We start from the raw sequence: 18259 nt of genomic DNA, 5'->3' as shown, positions 1-18259 counted from the left end.
TACTACTGCTCTTTGCAGTAAATGCTATTGTCTTGTACTCCCCAGTCGTACCCAGATTTCTTCGTACACTTTGTTAAAGCCATATGTAAAACTGGCCTCCTTTTTCATCTGCAGCTTATATTCGTCCTTTATAGCAGTTTTCCTCTCTGTATCCTCTAGTTTTCTTTTCTTTACTTCGATGTCTTCGATTTCCAGTTTTCTTTTTCGAGCACATATCACATTAACTGTACTTAAAGGTGTGATTTCTTTAATGGGGAATGGTTCAAGTCTTTGTGATACATTTACTCTTTTCCTTAGAACTTATGGAATAACGTTGCTCGTGTCAGCCAATCCCAATTCTGCAATATCTATACCGGACAGTATTGTGGAGAACACTGTTCTAGCCTCAGAAAAATAAGTTTCTCCTGCTTTAACAATACACTTATCTATAATAATTACGTTGTGTTTATTGCAGTCAAGAATCTTCGCGTAGTTTATAGGTAGACAATTAAAACAGTGTGCAGACAGATCATAGCTGATAAGCTTTTCTGTCTGGAGTATCTGGAAGACTTACATGCACACCTGTCAATTTTCAGGTACTCTTATTATCCCAGTATACGAACTGCAGGATTTTATTGAACACAATAGTTATTCTGTACGTTATCATTTAATTGACGCCACATGGATGCAAGTGACACAGAGTAACGTGGAGCACATTTTAAATAATGTATATTGGTGTCTAATACACGTAAATACTCGTGCACAGGGTCGAAAACACCATCTATTCTGTAATTGTATACTGTAGCCTCGAAACTGGTAATGCCATGCTGCTTAGCCAAGGAAGACCTAAAAGTGTCTCGTATTCGCATGTCTGGACACTTTATAAAATCTATAATGTGGTTACTAATACCTGTGTTCGCTCCTAGACTTGTGATGTGACATATAAATTTGTTCTACATCTTCACAGTTGCAGCTTAATCACGTTAGACAGTCTATTCCAATTGTCTTATTGTTGTCCACAATCACATTGCTGTTTTCCTGGTGATCTCCTTCCATGCTGAAGTCCTGTGTTGATATTAAGTAGTCGGTCATCTCCATTTTTTTTTTAAATTCCGGTGAAGTCTTGCGTTATGCCCAAATACAAGAGGTAGTAGTTGTCTACAGGTCTCTGCTGCAGTATTCCAGGCATCTCTTCCATTAGAACATCCATTTTAACGTCAGATAATTCCACTTTATCCGGTATAACCACAGGATTTTTATATTTCTTCGAAATAGTTTACATGCTTCCTTGCCGACTTTTTGCCGTATCTCTCTTGCTATCACAATATCTTCCCCATGTAGGAGAAAAGGCAGCTTCGCCTTAACACCATGTCTTGCAGTGAGGAAATTGGAGAAATTACTACGTAGATAATATTTAAACGAGCCACAATCTCCTACTCTAACATTACAGACCGTCCTCTTTGGAATTTTTCTTGACGTCCGCTTGATCACAGTTTTAGTCACCATAACGTTATCGTAGAACGGTTGTGTAATTGGTATAAGCCCAACTGCATTCGTATCACTAAGTAATTTACCATTTTCTGTGTAATTTATGTTGCCAATGTCAGTAGCCAGATTATCCAGGTTCTGCTGTAACAACTACAAACCGAAGCGTTTGTCCGTTCGTCTCTAACAGCTGAGGATGCTTAGCACCGTGAAGGAATCCATGTTGACACATTCTACTACTGCGGAAGACTGATCAGTTGCGGCTGACAAGCCTTATGTTTTACTCTAAGGATCCAAGATGATTGCACTTCCAGTCATGTGATTTCCGGCTATATACACTGCTGGGGCCAGGTGCAAGCTGAGAAAAACACGTGACGTCATCCGAGGTCGGGGGTGAGCATGGTAGGAGCGGGGGTGATTAATTGATCAATTTAATTAACTAGCTTGTCAATTTGATATCAAAATTGCTCTGACGCCGCCTCTACCCTACCATTGAAGTATATTATAAAACCTCACTAATCTTTTATTTCACGAATGGTAACTGCTTTTTGCAGTCCCATGTATCTATTGCTTATATTCAGTAATTTGTGAGTGTGGCAGTTTTATTCTGAAGACGACAAGACCAGGCATCCTATCTTCCCCGATGATCGCCTTCTTTGTTGTATTGTTGTACTGCTCTCTATTTGTATTTTGTTCTGGCTTCCGTTGCGTTGTTGAACAATGTTATTTGTCACCATAATTCCGGTAGGCGAAAATATAGTATTCAACCGTACCTAAACGTTCTCCAGACACAAAATTTCTTTGTTTTAAAAACTGAAAACCTGTGTCATAAGATGATTTTTCCAGTGTTGGGCGGAAGGTAGAATTGAAAAACTTGCGGATGGAGTTTCTCTTTCTTGCCCAGAATCTAAAATGCTACAACTCCTACCTCTGCAGCAGTTTCAAAAATAGAATCTTGCAAAAGAAAATACTCGCTCTCAATATTTGGTACTGACACTATTACATCCTCGTATCCCATGGTCCCGGCAGAGGTTCGAGTCCCCTCTCAGGCATGGGTGTGTGTGTTTGTCCTTAGGGTAATTTAAGTTAAGTACTGTGTAAGCTTAGGGACTGATGACCTTAGCAGTTAAGTCCCATAAGATTTCACACACATTTTTATCGCAAGGTAGGTTAACACTTACGTTGCAGTATGTTAACTTGGTACTGAGTTACACTACGTAAATCACAATTACTCGTACTTCTTTCATTGGTTACTCGATTTAACAAATACATCTTTCAGTTCCAATTCTTCTACCAGTAAAAATTGCACTAAAATGCAAGTTGAGGTAGATGTGAGATTTGACACACGTCTCCCATTCTCACTGACCTCTCTGACTACAAGTGGGTATTCTTTGGTCTGAAATTCACATATTATTAGAGGTACAACATGAATTTTTTTTCTAAATTGAAGGTTACAACCCAAGGCTCACGCAACCATGTGAAACTGACAAGTCAGCTAGTTATACTTTGCCGTTTGGTGTCATTTGACTGCGGTATGAAGAGGCATTTTTCTGGGTCATTAGTCTTCCTATCCGTTCGATGCTACCCGCCACGAACTCCTCTCCTGTGCCAACCTCTTCATCTCAGAGTAGCACTTGCAACCTACGTCCTCAATTATTTGCTGGATGTATTCCTAATTACTTACTTCCTCTTTCTGTCCTAACACTACCCTCTAGTACCATGGAAGTCATTCCCTCGTGTCTTAACAGACGTCCTATCATCCTGTCCCTTCTTTTATTAGTGTTTTCCACGTATTCTTTCCTCTCCGATTCTGTGTAGAACCACCTCATTCCTTATCTTATCAGTCCATCTAATTTTCAACAACCGTCTGTAGCACCACATCTCAAATGCCTCGATTATTTTCTGTTCCCGTTTTCCCACAGTCCATGTTGTAATCAAGACGTAAATTCTTATGAAAATTCTTCCTCAATTTAAGGCCTATGTTTGTTACTAGCAGACTTCTCCTGGGCAAGAATGCCCTTTTTGCCACTGCTAGTGTGCTTTTGATGTCCTCCGTTATTGGCTGTTTTACTGCCTACGTAGCAGAATTCTTTAACTTCACCTACTTCGTGACCGTAAATCTTGATGTTAAGTTTCCTGCGGTTCTCATTTCGGCTACTTTTCATTACTTTCGTCTTGATTTACTCTCAATTCATATTCTGTACTCAATAGATCGTTCTTTCCATTCAGCATATCATGTAATTCTTCTGCACTTTCACTCTAGATAGAGATGTCATCAACGAATCCTATCAATGATATACATTAATCTTGAATTTTAATGCCAATCGTGAACCCTACTTTTATATCCATCATTGCTTCTTTGATATACAGATTTTCCAGTAGGGGTAAAAGACTACATCCCAGTCTCACACCCTTTTTTTAACCCGTGCAACTCGCTCTTGTTCGTCCACTGTTATTATTCCACCACGCAACTGCTACGGTCGCAGGTTCGAATCCTGCCTCGGGCATGGATGTGTGTGATGTCCTTAGGTTGGTTAGGTTTAAGTAGTTCTAAGTTCTAGGGGACTGATGACCACCGATGTTAAGTCCATAGCGCTCAGAGCCATTTGTTATTATTCCCTCTTGGAGCCTGTACATATTGTATATTACCCGTCTCTTCTTGTACCTTGCTCCTATTTTTCTCAGAATTTCGAACATAATGCACCATTTAACATTGTCGAACGGTTTTTCCAGGTCAACAGTCCCTATGAACGTGTCTTGAGTTTTCTATAATATTGCATCCATTATCAACTGCATCGCCAGAATTGCTTCTCTCGTGTCTTTATCTTTTCTAAAGCCAAACTAATCGTCATCTAGCACAATCTCAGTTTTCTTTGCTATTCTTCTGTATATTATTCTCTTCAGCAACTTGGATGCATGAGCTGTTAAGCTGATTGTGCGATAATTCCCGCACTTGTCAGTTCCTGCCGTCATCGGAATTGTGAGGATGAGATTTTCCGAAAGTCAAATGGTATGTCGCCAGACTCATACATTCTACAAACCAAAGTGAATTGTCGTTTTCTTGCTATTTCGTCCCACTGATTTTAGAAATTCTGATGGAATGTTGTCTGTCACTTCTGCCTTATTTTATCTTAAGTTATCCACAGCTCTCTTAAATTCAGATTCTAATACTGGATCCCCTAACTCTTCTAAATCGACTCCTACTTCTCGTATCACATCAGACAAAGCTTACCCCTCGTAAAGACTTTCAATGTATTCTTTCCACCTATCCGCTCTCTCCTCTGCACTTAACAGCGGTATTCCCGTTGCACTCTTAATGTTTCCACCCTTGTTTTTAATGTCACCGAAGGTTGTTTTAACTTTCCTGTATGCTGAGTTGGGTTGGGTTGTTTGGGTAAGGAGACCAGACAGCGAGGTCATCGGTCTCATCGGATTAGGGACGGACAGGGAAGGAAGTCGGCCGTGTCCTTTGAAAGGAACCATCCCGGCATTTACCGCCGGCCGAAGTGGCCGTGCGGTTAAAGGCGCTGCAGTCTGGAACCGCAAGACCGCTACGGTCGCAGGTTCGAATCTTGCCTCGGGCATGGATGTTTGTGATGTCCTTAGGTTAGTTAGGTTTAACTAGTTCTAAGTTCTAGGGGACTAATGACCTCAGCAGTTGAGTCCCATAGTGCTCAGAGCCATTTGAACCATTTGAACCGGCATTTACCTGGAGCGATTTAGGGAAATCACGGAAAACCTAAATCAGGATGGCCAGACGCGGGATTGTACCGTCGTCCTCCCGAATGCGAGGCCAGTGTCTAACCTCTGCGCTCCTGTATGCTGAGTCTATCCTTCCGAGAATCATTCCGTTTTCTATTTTTTTTACATTTTTTTCATGCAGTCATTTAGTCTTAACTTCCCAGAACTTCCCATTTACTTCATTCCTCGGAGACTTGTGTTTCTGTATTCTTGAATTTCCCGAATGATTTCTGTATTTCCTCCTTCCATCGATCAACTGAAGTATTTCTTCTGTTACCCATGGTGTCTTCGCCGTCACCTTCTTTGTCCTTACGTATTTCTTTCCAACTTCTGTGATCCCCCTTTTTCAAGATGTCCATTCCTCTTCAACTGTACCGCCTATTGAGCTATTCCTTATTGCTCTTTCTATAGCCTGAGAGAACTTCAAGCGAATCTCGTCGTTCCTTAGTACTTCCGTATCCCACTTCTTTGTGTATTGCTTCTTCCTGGCATGTCTTAAACGTCAGCCTACTTTTTATCACTGCCATATTTCGATCTGAGTCTATATCTGCTCCTGAGTACGCTTTAAAATTCGGTATCTGATTTCCGCATCTCTTCCTACCATGAGATAATCTAACTGAAGTCCTACCGTATCACCTGGCCTTTTCCAAGTATACCTCCTCCTCATGATTCTTGAACAGAGCATTCGCTATTACTAGCTAAAACTCAATTAGTCTTCCTCCTCTCCATTTTTCGTCCCAAGTCCATATTCTCCTGTAACCTTTCCCCCTACTCCTTCCCCTACAACTGCATTCCAGACCCCATGATTATTAGATTTTCATCTCCCTTTAAATACTTCAATTTCCTGCCATACTTTCTATATCTCTTCATTTTCAGCTTGCGATGTTGGCGTGTGTACCTGAACTATCGTTGTCCGTGGTCGGTTGCTGTCGGTTCTGATAACCAAACTGTTCACAGTAACACACTCTCTGCCCTACCTTCCTATTCATAACGATTCCTGCTCGCGTTATACCATTTTCTCCTGCTGTTGATATTACCGTATACTCATCTGACCAGAAATTCTTGTCTTCTTTCCACTCCACTTCTCTGAGCCCTACTATATCCAGACTGACCCTTTGGGTTTCCCTTTTCTGATTTTCTGGTTCACGCTCAAGCTTCTGATGTTCCACGCCCCAACTCGTAGAACTTTAAGCTTTCGTTTTCGTCGATTATTCAATCAGTTTTTCATGGTCACCTCTCTCTTGGCAGCCCCCTCGCGGAGATCCGAATGGGGAACTACTCGGGAATCTTTTGCCAATGGAGAGATCACCATAACACTTTTTCAATTACAGGCACATGTTCTGTGGATACATATTACGTGTCTACAGTGCAGTGGTTTCCATTGCTTCTGCATCCTCATGCCGTTGATAATTGCTAACCCGCCACTAGGGGCAATTTAGCACCCCTAGAACAAGAGTGCCCTGAACCTCTATCCGGTCCTACGCCCTCTTTGACAAGGCTGGTGCAGGTTGAGGGTGATTTCTTATGCTGGAAGTCTTTGGCCAGCAAACCACTCTCTCTGCCATTGTCCGTTTTCCTGATATTGGAGTCGGTACTTCTTTCCCATTCAAGTTGCTCTTTCAGGTGGCCCGCTGAAGCTGAGTACATCTCGTTCCAAATTTTCCACCGAGGAAAAGTCCCTGGTACTATCAAGAATCGGAAGAAGTGGAAATGTAGCAGAGTAGATAGGTCCACATCCTATATATATGTAATAGGTACCTTTATACACTCTATTCCCTGTGTACAACTACATATACTTCTACATCTACATGGATACTCTCCAAATCACATTTCAATGCCTGGCAGAGAGTCTATCGAACCACGTTCACAATTCTCTATTATTCCAATCTCGTATATCGCGCGGAAAGAATGAACACCTACATCTTTCCGTACGAGCTCTGATTTTCCTTATTTTATCGTGGTGATCGTTACTCCCAATGTAGGTCGGTGTCAAAAAAATATTTTGCATTCGGAGGAGAAAGCTGGTGATTGGCCGTTACTCCCAATGTAGGTCGGTGTCAACAAAATATTTTCGCATTCGGAGGAGAAAGCTGGTGATTGGAATTTCGTGAGAAGATTCCGTCGCAACGAAAAGCGCCTTTCTGTTAATGATTTTCAGCGTAAATCCTGTAACCACAATCTCGATCAGCCAGATCATTATGACCACTTACCTAACAGCCAGTAGGTCCATCTTTGACACGGGAAAGCATCATGTCCCGGAAGTAATGAGGCCTTGGTAGGTAACTGAAGGGTGTTGGCACCGTATGTCACATGCAAGTCATCTAATTCCTGTTTATTCGGAGGAGGGGGCTGATGAGCTCTGGTGCCACATTCAATCAGATCCCAGATGTGTTCAATCAGGCTCAGATCTGGTGAGTTGATGGACCAACACATCAACTGTATCTAGTCGCATTGTTAGTCAAAATACTCAATCACACTCCTGGCCTTGTGATATGGTGCATTAACTTGTTGAAAAATGCCACTGCCTTCGAGAAACATGTTCGTCATGAAGGAGTCTACGTGGTCTGCAACCAGTGTGCGATACTCGTTGGCCGTTGTGGCGACTTGCACAAGCTCCACCGGACCCGTGAATGCCCACACGAATGTTTCCCAGACCCTACTGGAGCTGCTGCCAGCTTCTCTCCATGCTACAGTATAGGTGTCCAGGAGCTGTTCCCCTAGTACAAAGGATTCATCGACATGATGAAGGAGGTATCGAGCTTCAGCAGACCTTGCGACGCTCTGCCACTTCGCCAACGTCCAGTGCCCATGGTCACATGGCAGTTGCTGAAGTTGTGGTGTTGACATTGGCGCATGCATGGTCGTCGGCTGTGAAAGCCCATCATTTGGAATATTCATTACACTGTGTGTTCAGTCACACTTGTACTCGGCCCAGCATTGAAGTCTTATGTTGGTTCGGCCACAGGTCGACTGCTGTCTCGTTTTACCAGTCTGCCCAGCCTACGACGTCTTACATCTGTAATGAGGGGTGGCCGCCCAACCCCACGACGTCTGGATGTGATTTCATCATGGTCTCGTCACATGTTGAAATACTCATCACAGAACGCCTCGAACACTCGACAAGTCATGCAGTTTCCGAAACGCTCGTGCCGAGTCTCCTGGCCATTACAATCTGCCCGCACTTAGACTGAGATAGACCGTGCACCTTCCCAATTCTAAATACGGACAGCATGTTCAGTCATGTTACATTAACGATGTGTGCGTCTGACTAGCAGTCATTCCTCGCCAAGTGACGCTGCTGTTTCTTGGACGGGCTTATGTCGATAGACAGATCGGCTGTCATACTGTTCTAGCCGATTAGTGCATACCACGAATACATGAAATCAGATTAGGCACTTTTGTCACGTGACATAAAAGTGGCGCCACTCCTCTCAACCTAGGGGAGCAGAATAAAATGTCGAGAAACCCCTCCCACCTCCCTGGACTAATGTGGGTCAAGCAACCCCTCCTCGCCCTTTCCGCCTTCATCTTTTATAATTGGATGTGTCAGTTCATTTAGCAGCTGACCAGTATGGTGAGAGTATGAGGATGTGACTATTAGTTAACAAAAAATTATGTTAAGTCATGTCTCTTGAGTTCTGTTTGTTAATAACCATTTAATGTTACACCATACGAGACACCAGCAGAGGTCACACCCTGCAAGATAGGTAAGTACTCTTATTCTTCCATAATATTATAAATTTACCTAATGTTTCTCATTTTTCGTATTTTCTCCAATATCACATATTTTCACCAATTTTTCGTATTTTTTCAGCCATTACAGATTTTTGTCATATTTCTTGTATTTTACCTTATTACGAAAAGTTCACTCCACTTCTTCTGATGTTACGTCGATGTCATGATTCTCTCAGCGAATTAGAATGCAGCATTCGCCCAGTTTATTAATCATCCTGCTGCCACTACATTCTAGTGTGTCTGACACCATGGTGCTATAAGCGAACGCATTGGGAGAAATAATGACATCACATTATATAAATTATATCACGGCAAATTGTAACAGCATTACCGATTTCTAGCCGAAGAATTGTGTGTGTAAGTAATACCACCCCACAATAAGCAAACCCCTGCCAGGCCACCACTACATTACCAGGTTTTATCACGGCATAGTGAAATTGTTATGCTTCCAACCAAAGATACAGTGTGTGTAGCACAGCTCTATGAAAAGTACGAACCTAGAGATGGAGCTGACCAATAGTGCCAACAACTGCAGTGAAAACTTTATCACACGCTGGGTAGCTGACCACTCGAACTTTAATATGTGAAGTGTAGCTGTAAACCCTGCTTTCCACCTCCCCACCCCCACCCTCACAGACACATACACTCTCAAACGATCAATGGCAGGGGAAATTTCAGTGTAAGCCTAGCCGCCAAGGTGGCTCACAAGAGACACTGTGGCTGTATCATTTCTGACTGGGGTAATCTCCCACTGAAATTGATGGTAATATCAAGGACTGGTAGAAATGTTCATCTAGATTATCAGAAACTCTTCCCAGCATTGTAGACCGAATGAGCCAAGTGAGATTCGGGTAGAGTATGTGCAGAATAAAACAGATAGTAGATGTGCAACTGGCAGGACACGCATAGGGGAGTGGTTGTGGAGGGGGTTATGAGCAGGCACTGTAGGGGAAATGCAGAGCACTGTAGGGGAACTGTTGTTCTAAACTGAAGCTTATGCTCTTATTTTTTGTAAATGCGTGGTGACCATTCAAAATGATCTAATGTTACCTCTGATTTGGGGGGTATCTAAAAAGAAGTCAACTGAAACAGCGATTTACTTTCGCCTGACCTATAACCTGTTCACAGCTTTCATACAGTATAAACGTCGTGAGTGGCGAATATTGATTAGAAATTCGTTTGTGTAGTGTATATTAAAACAAATGTATCAGAAGACTGCTCACACATTTTCCTACAAAGAAGGAAAAGAGAATTCAGTTCAGCACATCTGTTTTAATAGATTGCTGGTCACACTACATAGCAATGAATCATGTGTTGCTTGTAACACAACCCTTAGTAAATAGAAAACGTCTCCTCCAAAAAAGAAAAACATAATGCTGGACTTGGTGCCAGTAGGTTAAATCAACAGGCTAATTTTATGTGAACTCTGGATCCCCTTTTCGCCGAAAACGCACTTGAGACATGACATTTGCAGTTGGAGCCAATTTTGCGCAAGACATTGATAGACGTGATCCTCTCTAGCACCGTTTCGTGACTGGCACAAGGTACCATACTGAGTATGTGTCTCAGAAAAAGGGGCGTCATGGTCGCTTGATCCTCTTATATGCGACCCAGACTTCGGACAAGCATTTAGAAAATATACAATGAATCTTTGTCAAATATTTATTCCGAAATTTGCTGATGTAAGCTCTGGACTGTCAGTCAAATAGGTACCTATGGAAGTAGTGCTCAAGATAATTATAGCCCATATCCATTAATACAACCTCGTAAGTGTCTAACACTGTCGATGTTTTGTCGTAATAGACTACAAAAATCCTGAATATGTTATGTATGTGTTAGATAGTCACAGTTTCGAAGGTCAGTCGTAGACGTCCGTGGACGTAAGGGCATAATAATTTCCCAGCCTTGGTTCTATGGGTAATGATGGAGCAGGTGAAATGATTTTCTTTCACCCAGCAGAGCTACTTTCATTTCATATATTACATCAGTAACAAAACAGAAGCAACTATCTCTGTTTCGTGTAATCGATTCCCACCTTAAAACTGTATACTCAATGGTCAGTGTTGACTAAATAGTCCTAATTTTCTTTTTTATTTAAATATAATATCGAGGAATGGTATTACATCCTTCCATTTTCGAATAATGCATTGAAACTACTGTCTTCCACAACATATACACATCCAGCTAAAAATATAACACTTATGTATCCGAATTTTTGGAGCCATAACCAGAAAGGACGCCATGATCAATACCAAATGAGCTAGTACTACTTCCACAGGAGACACAAATACGATAATTTCAGTACGTAATGGGCCAAGTCTGTTCAATGCACATTACTTCCTTTACATATCAGAAAGGTAAAATTTTTCTTTATCACTGCCAGTAAGGCAGTCAGGGCCTCTAGCTATGTACTGGGAAGGCACTGTAAGTCATAGCGATTTCCTTACGATGAGTAGACTGTCATCCAACCTACGTGCAGATCACAGCGGAATTGACAAGATCACTGTTTGGTAACTCATATAATCAGTTTCCGGGATAAACGATTAAAACCGTATACATATGAAGCAGACTATTCTAACTAATCATCGATTTTCATTGTGTGGAATGCATGCACAGCCGCTCAAGTCAACGGTATTTAATTCTCCAGAAGAGTCTGGTTTAGACTTCGCAACGTCCTGCATTAGTATCCAAAAAAGTGGAGGAGAAACACTGAATTTCATCTTAGCATGGCAGTATGAACAACAATTTTCACTAATGACGTTTATTCACTACAGCAGTAAAAAGACCATCGGGTAAAGGCCATGATGGCAACATTTCTAGTCACATCATCCTTTAATCTTTTAGAAATGACTGAGTTTCCACTACTGGATGTTTCCTCTGCTCGTTGAGTTCCTCGAATGGAGAACTACAAACAGAGCACAGTGCTTTGAAGACACTTTGAAAAATCTGTGATGCATGAGAAAGTCAAAATGTCAAGGAACACTGTTGGTCGAAGTCATTCTATTGTACGATAACCCAGGCCCCCATGCTGTCAATCCGACGAATTTGGATAGTAAACACTGCAGCATCCTCCGTACAGCCCTCGTCTTTCAACATGTGATTTTCAGATCTTTGGAGGCCTGAAGAAATGTATGCATGGACATCGGTTTCAGTTGGGAGAGAAAGTAGTGAAATAAATATAAGCGGTAATAAATCAGTAGTAGCTGTTGATTAAATCCTGAACTGGACTAAACTAACCCTTTATTAGTAATTTAAACTCAGGTGTGAGTTGTGATGTTACATAGTTGGAAACTGAATTGGATCAAAAAATGAACATGATTAACTTGATTTCAATAAAATGAATTCTGATTTCTCAGTCGTGCGAATTCATGTACCATTGCATTCTCTTTCTCCACTATTACATCTATTCAACCAAGAGAAAATAATTCTCATCTGCTATCCTATATCACTGATTAGTGTTTGTGTGTAAGATGAGACTGTATCTTTGGATTTATATAAGTTAGCAATAATCTCAATGAATTGAAGGTACTTGTATTTGAGCCAATTTACTGGGAAAAATGTTTTATTTTGTCTCTGGATGTCCACTAGTTACTTGATATTACATAAAATATTAGATTTCTCCCTGACTAAATAATGAAGGGATAACAAAGTAAGCGATGGGTGAGAAAATTATCATGAAATAAGTTTCAGATTAATTATGTAATGGTGGGACAAAGATGAAAATTCAAAGTGTGAGGTATTTACACTGAAAACTGTTGACTCTGATCACAATTTATTTGTTAATATTTGTAGAATAAAAGTAATGAAACTGCAAATATGTAGGAAATTAAGGCAATGGAATATGTATAAACTGAATGATCCAAAGTATGAGGGGCTGCAGTAGGCAACGTATTACTGAGAGAGGAGAAACAAATACAAGACAAGATGTGTGGATAGCTTTGAGAGATGAAATAGTGAGGGCAAACGACAATCAAGCAAGTAAAGAGAGAAGGCCCAATAGAAAGCCTTGTATGCCACAGAAGAAGCTAAATTTAACTGACAAAGGAAAAAAATATGAATACGGAGCCTCTGACGCAGTTGAACGAGAAAACAGAAATCTAAATACTGATATTGGGAGAAAATGCAAAATAACTAAGCGTAAATGGCCAGAAAACAAATGTAAGGCTGTAGAAGTACGGATGTCTAGAGAAAAATTGGCGCCATCTATGCGTAAATTGAAGAACCCATTGTAAAATAATAAATTAATTTAAAAAAATAAAACAATAAAAAAACAAAGACTCCATGACAGTATTATGCAATGGAGCGAAGCTGAAAAACTTAGAAACACACAGAACAGCTATACAAGGGGAATAAACTACATGATATTATTATAGAAACAGAAGAGGTAGTAAATATAAGAGTGAGAGACAAACTGGAAAACGCGCTGAAAGACATAAGTCGAAACTAAGTCTGCTAAAGTAGAAGATTCTCTCCGAATTCTTGAGATCCTTGCCGAAACTATTTCACCTGATGTGCTAGATACATGCGAGAGGAGTATGCTTAGAGAATAATGTAGTAATCTCAATTCCAAAGAAGGAAGGTTTTGACTGGTGTTGAATTTACAGAAGAATCGGAAAACTGTTCGAAACCGACTTTGGGAGAAGATCTGTGGGTGATGGAGAAATGTAGGAACACAGGATGCCGTCGTGACGCTACAATTTAGAACATAGATTAAGCATAGGCAAACATATGTTTATATCATCTGTAGATTTAGACATTGCTTTTGACAATGTTGACCGGACTACACTCATTGAAAGTGCGAACGTAGCTAAGATACAACAAAGGGAGTGAAGGGTTTTTTTCAACTTGTACACAAACCGGACTTTAGTTACAAGAGTTGAAGAGTATGAAAGCTAAGCAGTAGTAGAGGAAGTGTTGTTTACCAGATACGGCAAGGGACTTGGAAGAGCACGTGAAGGGAACATATACTGCCTTGAAAAGACTACGAATGGTGAACACTAACAATCGTAAACCGAAGGTAATGGAATGTATTCGAATTAAATCGGGCAATGCAGTGTTGATGTGGCAACGGCCTTGCCGCAGTGGTAACGCCGGTTCCCGTCAGATCACCGAAGATAAGCGCTGTCGGGCTGGGCTAGCACTTGGATGGGTGACCATCTGGTCTGTCGAGTGCTGTTGGCAAGCCGGGTGTACTCAGCCCTTGTGAGGCCAACTGAGGAGCTACTTGATTGAAAACTAGCGGCTCCGATCTCGGAAACTAACATACGGCCGGGAGAGCGGTGTGCTGACTACATGCCCCTCAGTATCCGCATCCAGTGACGCCTATGTGCTCAGGATGACACGGCGGCCGGTTGGTGTCGTTGGGCCTTCATAACCTGTTCGGGAGGAGTATGTAGTGTTGACAGTACACATCATGAGGCATCAAGGAATAATTAATGTTAGAGGGTGGTGCGGCGTGTAATAATCGTAGATGGTGAAGTAGGCATGAATACGGTATCCATGTCCAAAAGGATGTATGCTGCAGTAGTTCTTCAGGGATGAAGATGCTAACAACCGGCAGGCTACCATGGAGTGCTGCGTAAAATCATTCTTCGGACTGAAGATCACAAACAGCCGTAGCTTTGCATTTTAACATTTTGTGATAACTGGCCTACGCTCTCTTTAAACAGTATTGTACACAGTCGATATTCAGCAGTCAGCACGTAGAGATACTTGCCAATTAGTAGACAACAGTCAGCACTTAAAGATCTGGCTCAGTCAGTAATTAACATTCAGCAGGTGAAGATCTGTCAGTCAGTACTCAGCTATTTGGAAGTAAAGATTTGTCTGTCAGTACACAGCAGTCAGCACATTAAGATCTGAAACTTCCTGGCAGATTAAAACTGTGTGCCCGACCGAGACTCGAACTCGGGACCTTTGCCTTTCGCGGGCAAGTGCTCTACCATCTGAGCTACCGAAGCACGACTCACGCCCGGTACTCACAGCTTTACTTCTGCCAGTATCTCGTCTCCTACCTTCCAGACTTTACAGAAGCTCTCCTGCGAACCTTGCAGAACCAGCACTCCTGAAAGAAAGGATATTTCGGAGACATGACTTAGCCACAGCCTGGGGAATGTTTCCAGAATGAGATTTTCACTCTGCAGCGGAGTGTGCGCTGATATGAAACTTCCTGGCAGATTAAAACTGTGTGCCCGACCGAGACTCGAACTCGGGACCTTTGCCTTTCGCGGGCAAGTGCTGTACCATCTGAGCTACCGAAGCACGACTCACGCCCGGTACTCACAGCTTTACTTCTGCCAGTATCTCGTCTCCTACCGTCCAAACTTTACAGAAGCTCTTCTGCGAACCTTGCAGAACTAGCACTCCTAAGCCATGTCTCCGCAATATCCTTTCTTTCAGGAGTGCTAGTTCGGCAAGGTTCGCAGGAGAGCTTCTGTAAAGTTTGGAAGGTAGGAGACGAGATACTGGCCGAAGTAAGGCTGTGAGTACCGGGCGTGATTCGTGCTTCGGTAGCTCAGATGGTAGAGCACTTGCCCGCGAAAGGCAAAGGTCCCGAGTTCGAGTCTCGGTCGGGCACACAGTTTTATTCTGCCGGGAAGTTTCATATCAGCGCACTCTCCGCTGCAGAGTGAAAATCTCATTCTGGACATTAAGATCTGTATCACTCAGTTATCAACAGTCAACACGCAAAGTTCTTTATCATACAATTTAATCAGTCGTTGCGGGAAAGTCATGTGAAAAAATCAGGTTCAGTTCCGTTTCAGTCATCATCTCTCCAAGTCCGCTCACGCTAACCAAGTCCTTCCCGTCCGGGTGCCATAACCTAACCATAAATTTTTTTGAATGACACTTCTATTTCCCATATTTATTGTCATACATTCGGCATCCCTTATACCACGAGAACTGATTTCGATTGTTTGCCATTTTCAAGTGACGAGACGATCTGATATTAAAATGGTGCGACAATATAACTACTAACAAGTCATTAGGCTTGTGGAAGTTTTAAATTTCAAAATTTTTGTTTTACGGGTTCATTTACTATATGACATGAGCAGACTTTAACGTGCGAGGTGAAATACCAATACAATTTGCTGTTTACTGTAAACTGGATAGAACTGAATCAACCCGGGCAAACTAGTGTTCTGTGGAACAGATTATAGGGTTTTTTGTTTACGAATGTAAGCGACTCAGGCAGCAACTCTTTTTTTAAAGCGGCGACGAAAATGGAGTGCTGTTCTCTCTCGTGTTTGGTGCAGCAGCAGTTATTTATTAGACTGGTAGATGTATATTTGTATTCACTCACAAAGGATCACTGTGCAAATTGTTGAGCGTAGGAGTAAGCAATTGAAAATGGCAAATAGCCGAAATCACCCGATCGTGGTATGAATGACAGTGAACAGCCAGGTCGTAAAATGAAATCGTCTTTCGAGCTAACTAATCGTCGAGCAATGTTAACGCATTCAGTGTGTGTTTAGCACTCAGCCATTTAAAGTTTCATATCACCAGCGTAAGCGTAGATGTAGCTGAATTAGGTAAAAGAAGACACTTATATGGATCACTGGTTGCGTATAATGAACGTGTTATTGCCATTTTTATGCAAGTTCGCTGGATAATTATTCATTTCATATGAAATAAAAACGAAGTTATTTAATATTGAAATATGCATTAACAGACTGGCAAATTATGTGATGTCAGTTGCACAGCACACTGCTCTTATGTCTCACATGGAATGTCGTTTGTCGTGGGATCTATATTTCACACAGACAGGCGTCTCCTATCTTGCGCTCTGGTTACAACTTTGTCCTCAAAGGTACTAGAGTGACTCCTAACGACAATATATTTACGTTACTGCACTATTATTTGAAGTTGGGTTCAAATGAATATCAAATTAACGCAATCCTCACCATGCGTAAGAGAAATATAGCTTCAGTTGCAGCGCCATCGGATCATATAATTGTAACATTAGAGTGAATTTTCGTTTAACGAATGCAGTTCGTTATCCAAGCTTGTTGGAAGAGCCTCATATTTCTCCAAATTGCGCAGATCTTGTGAAGCTCCATTGCTGATTCCTCTCGTAAAAATAGCGACTAATTTCTTTTCACTCTTTCACCTACACGTCATCTCTGTAGCTTGTAAGAGAAACATTTGTATTTGATATATCTGTGGGTTTTCGAGATACTTCTTCTCAAATCAGGTTCATTTGTTTCTGCTTCAGCTCAGTCACAAGCATGTTTCTGTCTTGAAAATTCATAGTTAAGATGTGAAAGTAAATTACTGATCCTGAACTTCGATTTAATTCGTAAATTCAAGAGTTACGTAAGGCTAACTGGATGTTCGTAATGTACGAGGGTTGGAACTTTAAAAGTGGCAACTATTTAAGTACAGCTCGTACAAAATAGATACGTGTTTCAAAATATTACTGACCTTCAAAGAAGTCACCAGCATTGTGTATAACCCGTTGCCAGCGATGTGGAAGTCGTAGGATACTCTTAGCAGTGCCAGTGGTGTTCACAGTTCGAGCGGCGCTGTCTATTGCCCGACGAATTTGTAGCAGTTCCGAACAGAATGCAGTGAAGCGAGTTGAACTCACGAGGACTTTAGTCAGGGGTGTGCAGTAGGTGGTATAGCACTCAGCAGCCCTATCAGTCAAACAAATCAGTTACAGCTTGCTCTGTACGTGCTTGAGCATTGTCCTTCAAAATGATGGTCAGGTCCTACAGAAAGTGTCATCACTTCTGTGTCTAAGTTGGTCGTAGGTTGTGTTCCAAAAATGAACAGCATAGAGACGTAAGTGATGACACTTTCAGCAGGACCTGACCATCATTTTGCAGGACAATGCTCAAGCACGTACAGAGCAAGCTGTTACTGATTGGTTTCACTGACGGCGCTGTTAAGTGCTATACCACCTACTGTACTCCCCTGACTTAAGCCCTCATGAGTTCACCTCAATTTCTAAACTGAAAGAAACACTTCATGGCATTCTGTTCAGAACTGCTATAAATTCCTCAGGCAATAGACCGCGCCGCTCGAACTGTCAACACAACTGGCAGTGCTAAGAGTATCCTACGACTTTCACATCGCTGGCAACGGGTTGTACACAATGCTGGTGATTATTTTTATGGCCAGTAAAACTTTGAAACATGTACCAATTTTGTACGAGCTGTAGATAAATAGTTACCACTTTTAAAGTTCCATCACCCTTATGTAAAGGAAGTGGGAGCTGATATAAGGTAAAGGCGTTAGTTAGGTAGGTTAAGTAAAGATAGGGTTATTGTAAGCTGTTGGAGTGCAACGAGAATTACTGTAGTAAAAGCAACAG

The 18259-nt window shown here is 41.6% G+C and overlaps 1 pseudogene; it reads left to right on the top strand.

Moving 5' to 3' along the window:
- Nucleotides 1-14003: 14003 nt before the first annotated feature.
- On the top strand, nt 14004-14121 carry LOC126413364 (5S ribosomal RNA; annotated as a pseudogene).
- The last annotated feature ends 4138 nt before the right edge of the window (nt 14122-18259 follow it).

Source organism: Schistocerca serialis, chromosome 7 (genome assembly GCF_023864345.2).
Source record: "Schistocerca serialis cubense isolate TAMUIC-IGC-003099 chromosome 7, iqSchSeri2.2, whole genome shotgun sequence".
Taxonomy (NCBI): domain Eukaryota; kingdom Metazoa; phylum Arthropoda; class Insecta; order Orthoptera; family Acrididae; genus Schistocerca; species Schistocerca serialis.
The sequence above is the reverse complement of the archived record's forward strand: the minus strand, read 5'-3'. Positions and strand labels throughout refer to the sequence as shown.